This window comes from Oncorhynchus kisutch, linkage group LG6 (genome assembly GCF_002021735.2).
Source record: "Oncorhynchus kisutch isolate 150728-3 linkage group LG6, Okis_V2, whole genome shotgun sequence".
Taxonomy (NCBI): Eukaryota; Metazoa; Chordata; class Actinopteri; order Salmoniformes; family Salmonidae; genus Oncorhynchus; species Oncorhynchus kisutch.
Genome location: NC_034179.2, coordinates 15,903,943 through 15,914,221, shown reverse-complemented (window position 1 = coordinate 15,914,221; position 10,279 = coordinate 15,903,943). Strand labels below are relative to the sequence as shown.

Here is a 10,279-nt window from a genome sequence, read left to right as displayed (position 1 = left end):
TGTACCTTGTCAGCTCGGGGATTCAAACTTGCAAAGCTTATTGATCGCTGCGACTGTACACAGCCCATCTGTATACAGCCCATCCAACCAACTACCTACCTCATCCCCATATTTGTTTTTCTGCTCTTTTGCACACCAGTCTTTCTATTTGCACATCCTCATCTGCACATCTATCACTCCAGTGTTAATTTCTAAATTGTAATTACTTCGCCACTATGGCCTATTTATTGCCTTACCTCCTTACTTCATTTGCACACAACATAAACAGATTTTTCTATTGTGTTGTTGACTGTACTTTTGTTTATCCCATGTGTAACTCTGTGTTGTTTTTGTCACACTGATTTGCTTTGTCTTGGCCAGGTCGCAGTTGTAAATGAGAACTTGTTCTCAATTGGCCTACCTGGTTAAATAAAGGTAAAATGAAAAACTGAGTGCCTACTCACTGTTTATTATCCTGCATAGTCGCTTTACCCCTACCTACATGTACAAATTACCTCGACTAAATTTTACCTCGACTAATTACATCTACTCGGTAACCCTTGTAGCGTCATTATTGTTATTTTATTATGTTACTTAATTTTAATTTAAATTTTTTTAACTTAAGTTCATTTAGTAAATATTTTCTTATCTCTATTTTCTTAAAACTGCATTGTTGGTTAAGGGCTTGTAAAGTAAGCATTTCTTGTCTTTATTTTCATTTTATTTAACCAGGCAAATCGGTTAAGAAAAATGTGTTATTTACAATGACAGCATAACCCGGAAGACGCAGGGCCAATTGTGCGCTGCCCTATGGGACTCCCAATCACGGCTGGTTGTGATACAGCCTGGACTCGAACCAGTGTGTCTGTAGTGACGCCTCTAGCACTGAGATACAGTGCTTTAGACCAATGCACCACTCGGGAGGTCTACACCTTTTGTGTACGGCACATGTGATAAATAACATTTGAGTTGATTTGACTAACATTTGATGCCTACCGCCGGTTAACCCCAACGAAGAATAATGGTCTGTTTGGTCTGTTTCGCAAGCGTTCCCAGAAGTCTCACGATGTTGCGCCTCTCGGTTTAGAAACTCTGTGACATTTGGTCAATCTATATTGTTACAAAACTACTATTCCCATAATCCCCATCACGAATTACATTCGACGTCACCGAAAACATCATGGCGGGGTAGTGTGTTCATGAGCGCTAAACTTGGAATAAAACGTCAAACATATGGAATATATCTCAAAAAAATTCATTTAATCACGAGGTTTGTATTTGATTTGATCATTATATGTATTTGGAGAAGAGGAAGTTAGTATTAGCTAGATTGCTACATTCGCTTTCCTAGGCGTAGAACTTATGGCATGCTAACGTAAACTCGTACATCGCCTTGGTCCGTACAATTGCCCTTATTTTAGCGCCCCAAAAACGTAATACTTCCAGATCAACTGTAATGTCAATACAATTGTAAAGCACAATTTCTCCCCTTTCAAACAAAATAAATGACATGACCTAAACGCTGCCCGTTTCTGCATAATTCAAGCAGGCAATTGTAAAAAATTGCGGGTGGGGAAGCAAAACTAATGCGTGATAGTGAGGAGGAGAGATGTGGGGAAATTGCTTTTTTTTCACTCGATCTGTCCAACTTATCACCTTATCGCCTCTAAAATATAAATAAAACACTATAATGAGTTTATATAATGTGTCATTAGATATCTATTTGAAGGTTTGTGTCGAATTTGAATCGGGTTTTTAGGGCGGTGCTAAAGTGATCTTGGAAGTAAAACAGGCTTTGAGAATGATGATCGCATGCAATGATGACGCAAAAAATGACTAGGTATCCCCCTTACCCCCGTTACTGTCCATTTCTTGTTTTTAAACGATGAAAGAAGTGCTACACCTGGTGGAGAGAGATTGTAAGACAGAAATAGTTGCTTTATGCGTGCTGTACGTTACGACATGACACGCCACGATGTAACGGAGGGTCCGTTTTTTCAACTTTTCTCCAATACTATAGAGCCATTACCATGTCGATCAAGGCTTGAATAAAAACCTAGTTCACCCCCCGGATTATACAGTCGCTACAGTCCCGTTAGTTTTCTTTGTAGCCTCGTTTGAATGTCGCGGTTACGCACATTTGTACTCAATGGGGTGAGTTTACGTTAATAATAATACTCTTTCGCCGTTACTACTCTGTTATAACAAATGCTAGCTAGCTGGCAAGATAATGCAATTACTTTATCAGATGTCTGTATCTCACTATACGTTTTCTGGTGCATGTATTTACCAACCCAATCATGTCATCATCTGTGTCACAGTCTCTCTCTGCAGTAGGACAGAATGGTCCGCAGATCCAGGATCAGTATTCGGCCCAACGTCAGGCCTGCGGGCAGAGGCCCAGCAGCCCTAGCCTCCTCCCAAGACACTCCTCCATCGTCCCAGGCCACCAAGGCTCCTTCCCAGGCAGGGGGCCAGGAGGTGGACACCACCACTACTGCAGTTCCAGAAACCCCCACAGAGTCCACCACACCCAGAGAGTGAGAAAAAGTCTGTCATTAAATCAAATGTATTATAGTCCCTTTTACAGCAACATTTGTCAATGATTAGTTGCTGCTGGCCAGCAGTCAGAGCTGGTTCTGGATGTTAGTAACCTCTCATAGGATGTAGAATTGTTGTAGAATTGAGAACTGTTCAAGGTAACATGGGTTATACACATGAGTAACTTGCCTCTTTCCCAACAACCATCCACTGACTGTGTGGCTGCTCACGTATTCCTTGATTGTCAGCATTGTTTCTGATCCTTTTGTCTTTTGGTATAGGGATGATAAAGACCCAAATGGTGAGGCTTCCAGTGGCACCCCCTCAGACAGTATTCAAAGGAGGAAGAGCAACCCCGGCCCTCACCCTCTACTCCTCCCGGAACTCCAAGTCCCCTGTGAGAGTGGGCACTGAGACCCCAGCCCCTGAGGCTCCAGGGGCCCCCCAGCGAGACAGATGCTGGACCCCCACAGGGCATGAGATGCCCAAGGCGGAGGCCCTCTGGAGGTAGTAGGCAGGCCAAAGTACAGCCCAAACCCAGCCCCCTGTCCCCATCTTCCCCAGCCCCTGAGACAACAACCCCCCCACTGGGGAAGCAGGCAGTGGATTACTCATCCCCGTCACAACAGACCCTGCAGGCAGCAGACAAGGAGGAAACATCCTCACAGCTCACCAAACAAGACAAAGGCAGCATCCAATTAGATCTCTCGAAAAAAACACCAGCCACTAAAGCTCCATCCACTCCATCAAAGAATGTCCCCTCATCCTCCCTTTCACACGAAGAGGGCATCTCAGTATCTGAGAGAGATAAGACTCTGGTAGCCAGGTCTGTGTCTGTTGGGCTCACCGGGTTGGCACCAAGAAAGTCCAGGCTTAGCAAGTTCCTGAATGACCTAACGGACCTGCAGAGGCTGGCCAAGGCCCGGAAGCTCAGAGAACTGCTGAGACAGGAGATGAGCAAGGAAAAGGTGAGATTGGTTTCAGTCTCACTGATTTTCTTTAGTTCAGAGATTAAGGCTTGATAATGTAATCTTGTGAAGCTAACACATGATGCATGTTTGATAGCACAGACTCTGCAGAGAGTGTAGGATTATTATTGCAAATTGATAGGTTAAGTGAAGCACTTAGTGTACCTCCAACACATACAGTTGAAGTCGGAAGTTTACATACACTTAGGTTGGAGTCATTAAAACTAGTTTTTCAACCACTCCACAGATTTCTTGTTAACAAACTATAGTTTTGGCAAGTCGGTTAGGACATCTACTTTGTGCATGATAGTAATTTTTACAACAATTGTTTACAGACAGATTATTTCACTTATAATTCACTGTATCACAATTCCAGTGGGTCAGAAGTTTACATACACTAAGTTGACTGTGCCTTTAAACAGCTTGGAAAATTCCAGAAAATCATGTCATGGCTTTAGAAGCTTCTGATAGGCTAATTGATGCCTAAAGGTACCACGTTCATCTCTACAAACAATAGTACGCAAGTATAAACACCATGGGACCACGCAGCCGTCATACCGCTCAGGAGGGAGACGCGTTCTGTCTCCTAGAGATGAACGTACTTTGGTGCGAAAGGTACAAATCAATCCCAGAACAACAGCAAAGGACCTTGTGAAGATGCTGGAGGAAACGGGTACAAAAGTATCTATATCCACAATAAAACAAGTCCTATATCGACATAACCTGAAAGGCCGCTCAGCAAGGAAGAAGCCACTGCTCCAAAACCGCCATAAAAAAATCCAGGCTACGGTTTGCAACTGCACATGGGGACAAAGATCATACTTTTTGGAGAAATGTCCTCTGGTCTGATGAAACAAAAATAGAACTGTTTGGCCATACTGACCATCGTTATGTTTGGAGGAAAAAGGGGGAGGCTTGCAAGCCGAAGAATACCATCCCAACCTTGAAGCACAGGGGTGGCAGCATCATGTTGTGGGGGTGATTTGCTGCAGGAGGAACAGGTGCACTTCACAAAATAGATGGAATCACGAGGCAGGAAAATGATGTGTATATATTGAAGCGACATCGAGACATCAGTCAGGAAGTTAAAGCTTGATCGCAAATGTGTCTTCCAAATGGACAGTGACCCCAAGCATACTTCCAATGTTGTGGGAAAATGGCTTAAGGACAACAAAGTCAAGGTATTGAAGTGGCCATCACAAAATGTGTGGGCAGAACTGAAAAAGCGTGTGCGATCATGTTGGCCTTACTAACCTGACTCAGTTACACCAGCCCTGTCAGGAGGAATGGGCCAAAATTCACCCAACTTCTTGTGGGAAGCTTGTGGAAGGCTACCTGAAACGTTTGACCCAAGTTAAACAATTTAAAGGCAATACACTCAATTAGTATTTGGTAGCATGTAAACTTCTGACCAACTGGGAATGTGATGAAATAAATAAGACCCTCTCCGAGCCCCTCTCTTTTCTACCGGTCGCAGACGCATGCTCTCAACTGCAGCAGAGGTTAGTGCCTGTCTGTCAGTCATCACAAACCCGGTCCACTTAGTTTCCCCCCCAGATGCAATTTATCCAGTGGTGAAAAGTACTTAAAATACTTTAAAGTACTACTTAAGAAGTTTTTGGGGGGTATCAGTACTTTAGTATTTATATTTATGACAACTTTTACTTTTACTTCACTACATTCGTAAAGAAAAGGATATACTTTTTAATCCATACATTTTCCCTGACACCCAAAAGTACTTGTTACATTTTGAATGCTTAGCAGGACACGCACTTATCAAGAGAACATCCCTGGTCATCCCTACTACCTCTGATCTGGCAGACACACAAAACACAAATGCTTTGTTTTTGAATGATGTCTGAGTGTTGGAGTGTGCCCCTGGCTATCCGTAAATTTAAAAAACATGAACAATTGTGCCATCTGGTTTGCTTAATATAAGGAATTTGAAATTAATCATACTTTTACTTTTGATACTTAAGTACATTTTTGCAATTACATTTACTTTTGATATTAAAGTATATTTAAAACCAAATACTTTTAGACTTTTACTCAAGTAGTATTTTACTGGGTGATTTTCACTTTTACTTGAGTCATTTCCTTTACTTTTACTCAAGTATGACAATTGAGTACTTTTTCCACCACTGAATTTATCTACCATATGAATGTACGTTATCTCTCTCTCTCGCCATCTCTCTCTTTTGTGCTCTCATCACCTAACATATGCCTCTCCTCTCCTTCAGCAGTGATATTGTTGGTCCTGGAGGTGGTTTGGAGGAAGGGTATGCTGGTATCCTCTGCAAAGCCCCTGAGCCCATGTCATTTGATGAGGTCGTCCCTCAACCCACATACACCAGTATCAAGGAAGTGGAGTCTGGCTCCACAGCAGGCCCAGTAGATGTGTGTGCCTCAGCCAATCCCTCAGGAGACTCCATGGCTGACGCGGAGACTAGGGAGGACATAGATCCTCCTTTTAAGAGGAAAGTGCTAGAGAGAGCCAGGAGAGGTGGGCACAGAATACACAGTAGTTGTACATCTAATACAATGTTTAACAGACATGTTTTCCATTGTTGTTCATTCAATGCCATTAATTCATCCATCCTTTTATCAATCCATCCATTATTCTATCCATCCATCCTTCTGTCCATCCATTCATTCATCCATCCTTCTATCAATCCATCCATTATTCTATCCTATCCTATCAATCCATCCATCCTTTTATCAATCCATCCATTCTTCTATCCTATCCTATCAATCCATCCTTTTATCAATCCATCCATTCTTCTATCCATCCAGCCTTCTATCTGTCCATCCATTATCCATCCTATCCGTCCATCCATTCTTCAATCCATCCATCCTTCTATCCAACCATCTATCCATCCATCCTTGTATCCATCCATTATTTTATCCTTCTATCCATCCTTCCATCCATCTATTCATCCATCCTTCCATCCATCTATTGTAGATTGTAATTGTAATATGTTTTTCATTTAGTTCTGTCTGTGTGACCTAGACAAACTGCAGATCAGACCTAACACAGCAGTAAGGAAACAGCCCAGTTGTTCGGTCCTAGCCAAGGAGGCTGTGTCAGCATCCACCTCAGACTATACCACCATCCCAGAGACGGACCACCCCACAGCCTCTACCCCAGAGCATACCACCATCCCAGAGACGGACCACCCCACAGCCTCCACCCCAGACCATACCACCACCCCAGAGACGAACCACCCCACAGCCTCTACCCCAGACCATACCACCACCACCAACCCAGAGACGGACCACCCCACAGCCCCCAACCCAGCCAGGTCCCTCCGTCACAGGAACAGCATCAGGAGAGGTGGCGGCTGAGGAGCAGGAGATTGTGGGCCGTTTAGACCTCCCAGAGACAGAGGAGGACACGCCCACTGGAGGGAGCGAGATGGAGGACCGTAGGTCAGGGGCGGAGTCTCAGGCTGCCTGTCAAATGACACCGCTGGATACGAGTGGCCCCTTGAGCAGGTGAAGATTCTAATACCTGTCAATCTCTCCATCTGTCTCAGTTTGTACTATCTATTAGTTGTAAACTCCTCAATAAAATATGAAATCTCAAGTAGTTGAAAGGACCTCATGTTGAATTATAGTTGTTGATTGACAGGACACATTCAGTTAATGTCTTCCATTGATTAGATTGATTGATTAGGAATAATATTCCTTCCCTCTATAGGCCTGGTAGAAGACCCAGAGGATTTCTTTCTTTCATGTCCAATAAGACCAGCAACCCTGCAGCTGCCCCCTCTGCCCCTCCTCGAGGACCCAGAGCAGCCCCTCAGAGGCCCCAGGTCAACACCACCCGGCCAGGGGGGAAACAGCGGCACCAGCCCCCTCCACCACCAGATACATGCCTGCCCCCTCTACTAGAAACACCACCATTAGTTCCACCAGAATGGTCACTAGGCCAGACAGTTCCCCCAGGGTGACCTGGGAACAGCCCTCTGATGTCCAGGCCTTCCACTCAGACCCAGATCCCAGTACTTTCCAATGTACTACAGCTACCAAGGTAAAGAGATGGACAACATGTGGTGATATTTTACCTCTGCAAAATTGCACTGAACACAAAAACATTGATCTACCATTGTGGGAATAATCTTGTACGATCAGACACAGAATTATTATTGTGCTTCTGTCCTACTCTCTCTCCCGCTCTCTCTCTCTTTCTCTCCCTCCCCATTTCTCTCTCTTTCTCTCTCTCCCTCCCCATCTCTCTCTCTCCCGCTCTCTCTTTCTCTCTCTCCCTCCCCATCTCTCTCCCGCTCTCTCTTTCTCTCTCTCCCTTCCCATCTCTCTCTCCCTCCCCATCTCTCTCTCCCTCCCCATCTCTCTCTCCACTAGCCTTCTCAGGTACCAGCCACCCAGCCCAGTGCGTCTCCCTGTGTAGACAGCTGTTCAGCAAGCGAGGAACCCCTTAACGTGTCCCAGTACTTCTTCAGTGACATCTTCACTGAAGTTGAGGGAAGTGAGGGATGAGAGGGGGAGGAAGGAGGAGGAAGTGAAAGGAGAAACGGAAGTCACTCTCGGTTTTAATCAAACTGGAAAACAAAATGTTAAGAAATCCTTGAAAGATTGCGCTTGAGAAAAATCTGGGTTCTTTGCATGTATGTCTGTGTATGTAGCAGTAAAATTACGTCTCTGCTTGTGATTATGCTGTTTCATGCTTGCAGTGAATAGATTTGGCCACAAGATGGCAACAGGGAAAACAAAAAAAGTGAAAATGTATCTTCAAATCATAAATGTTTTGTCCAAACTGGCACCGAGAAGCTTTGCCAATGTCCCATATTGGATGATTACATTTTTGGCTCTTTCACCCCAATCATATCTTCTAGCCTTTTGGGTAATCTATATATTCTAAAATATATTTATTTGGTTATATTTTTTCAAACCTCACAAAGCTAGACATTTATGGTCATTTTTCTCCATCTGCATACAAGCAGAATACTTTAAATCAATGTTAACTCACTCTTCTACATTGGAGAGTTTGGCAGTTTCCTCAGGGACTTTCACATTCAGATTTGTGTTTTTATTTGAAGCATTTTTTACGTTTAAATCGGAAACCATTGTCTTAATGAACATTGTATATATGTTTGTTTGAATGTAGATCAGATATACTGGAAGGGGTGTATTCCCCGAGCATTTACAGTTTTTCTTTCTTGGTGTTTCTTGGTGAACAAGACCCAGCTTGAGGGACACCACAGTGATGTCAACACTTGTTTCTTTATTTCATGCTACCTGAAGATACAGGACATATATTTTCAAATGGCTCTGCAAATAAACCTCTCATTTAATACATGTACAAGTGACAAACTCACAGAAACCGTGCACAGATCATGAGTCCAATTTCAAGGATTTATTATGTTCTGCAGCCACTGTTCAAACTAACGTAGCTATTATATAGCTCATGTGAATACAATTATATACGTTAATGTCTCCTTTAGTGTTATGTCTTGCTACATTATAGAAAACTGAGTATAGAAAAGTAGAAGAAATGCATAAGAATGGTCAGAGGGTCTTGAAACTGGACTAGTGTATGAGACCACCTTGCAGACCACCTATGCAACCTATGCAGAACCTTATGTTCACATAAGAAATATGTTACGAAGTTTTTCTAAAAATATTGTGTTGTTATTTTGGAGAAGATAGCATGGATATCATCTTAGTTAGTCTCAACAGAAATTAAGAGGACACATGATCTCAAAAGCCTTAAAGGTGTAATGAAAACTTCAGCATTTGAGTGTAGTCTTTTTTTTTGCTGTGTGTGTGTCGGGGGGATGGGGGAGGAATGTGCAGATGTTTAATTTCCAAGCGGCATAGAGAGGCAGTGAGATCGAAGAGAGGAAGCTGCATGTTACTAGGTGACCTCACTACATAAATATTCCACGCTCTCACAGTCAGCCCTTGTGCAGTTCCACTCTTCTTTTGGTCCATGTTGAATAGGGATGTAAAGGAATTCACTTTTATAGACCCTGTGCTTTTAAATTAATCAGGGGTTTTCCAACTGTTTCTGTTCTGCCTTAAAGATGTGAAATAAACACTGAGCATGAGAGGTATTACTTGCCAGTCAATGTTTTAAGCCAGTATGAACTCATCACTAGTAAAGTCTGTCTCTGATTATGAACATGCAATGGTAGATTGTCGTAAACGTTTTTGTGGATTACGATAAACTGAATACTGTAATCTGTAATTAAGTGTAATCAGAAACCACTTAAGTACAAATATAGGGAATAATTGAAGAGCATTATCTTCCAGGGAAGAAGTGGTAGAGCTTCCGTTGGTAGTGGACGTTCAAGGGAATCCACATCCAGGTTCCAGTCTGGGTGAATTACACAGGTGTAGTTGATTTGTACTCGTGGGTCCTGCATACCATAGGGTGGCGCACAGTTGGACCAGCGTCGTTAGTGTTTGGCGGTGATAGGCCGCCATTGTAAATAATAATTTGTTCCTAACTGACTTGCTAGTTAAATATATAAAATAAATACCATGTGCACGGTCACGATTTGGGTATGTAATACTTCCGTTATTCACAACAAGAAACAAGACAATGGAATCTACTGGTGCTTCCCAATAATAGTGCATTTTCCCCGAATTGTGCCCTCATTCACTATTTACCACAAATCTAAAATCATTGCATGACATGGACTTGTAGGAGTTCCCACTATATATCAGTAATTTCCTTTAAAATCAGTGAAGGGAAGTGAATACCGTTTGGGAAGAAGGATAGATAATTGGGACAAACGCCTACATTTACATATCTATGGTTTTAG

General features: G+C 42.9%; 1 long non-coding RNA gene across 1 annotated transcript; it reads left to right on the top strand.

Annotated features, from left to right (window-relative positions):
• Positions 1 to 1,143: 1,143 nt before the first annotated feature.
• Positions 1,144 to 9,565, top strand: LOC109892388 (uncharacterized). Its single transcript, XR_002255616.2, has 7 exons — positions 1,144 to 1,249; positions 2,301 to 2,519; positions 2,802 to 3,488; positions 5,729 to 5,991; positions 6,480 to 6,983; positions 7,189 to 7,521; positions 7,854 to 9,565. It is a non-coding gene; the product is annotated as an uncharacterized LOC109892388 (long non-coding RNA).
• Positions 9,566 to 10,279: the final 714 nt, after the last annotated feature.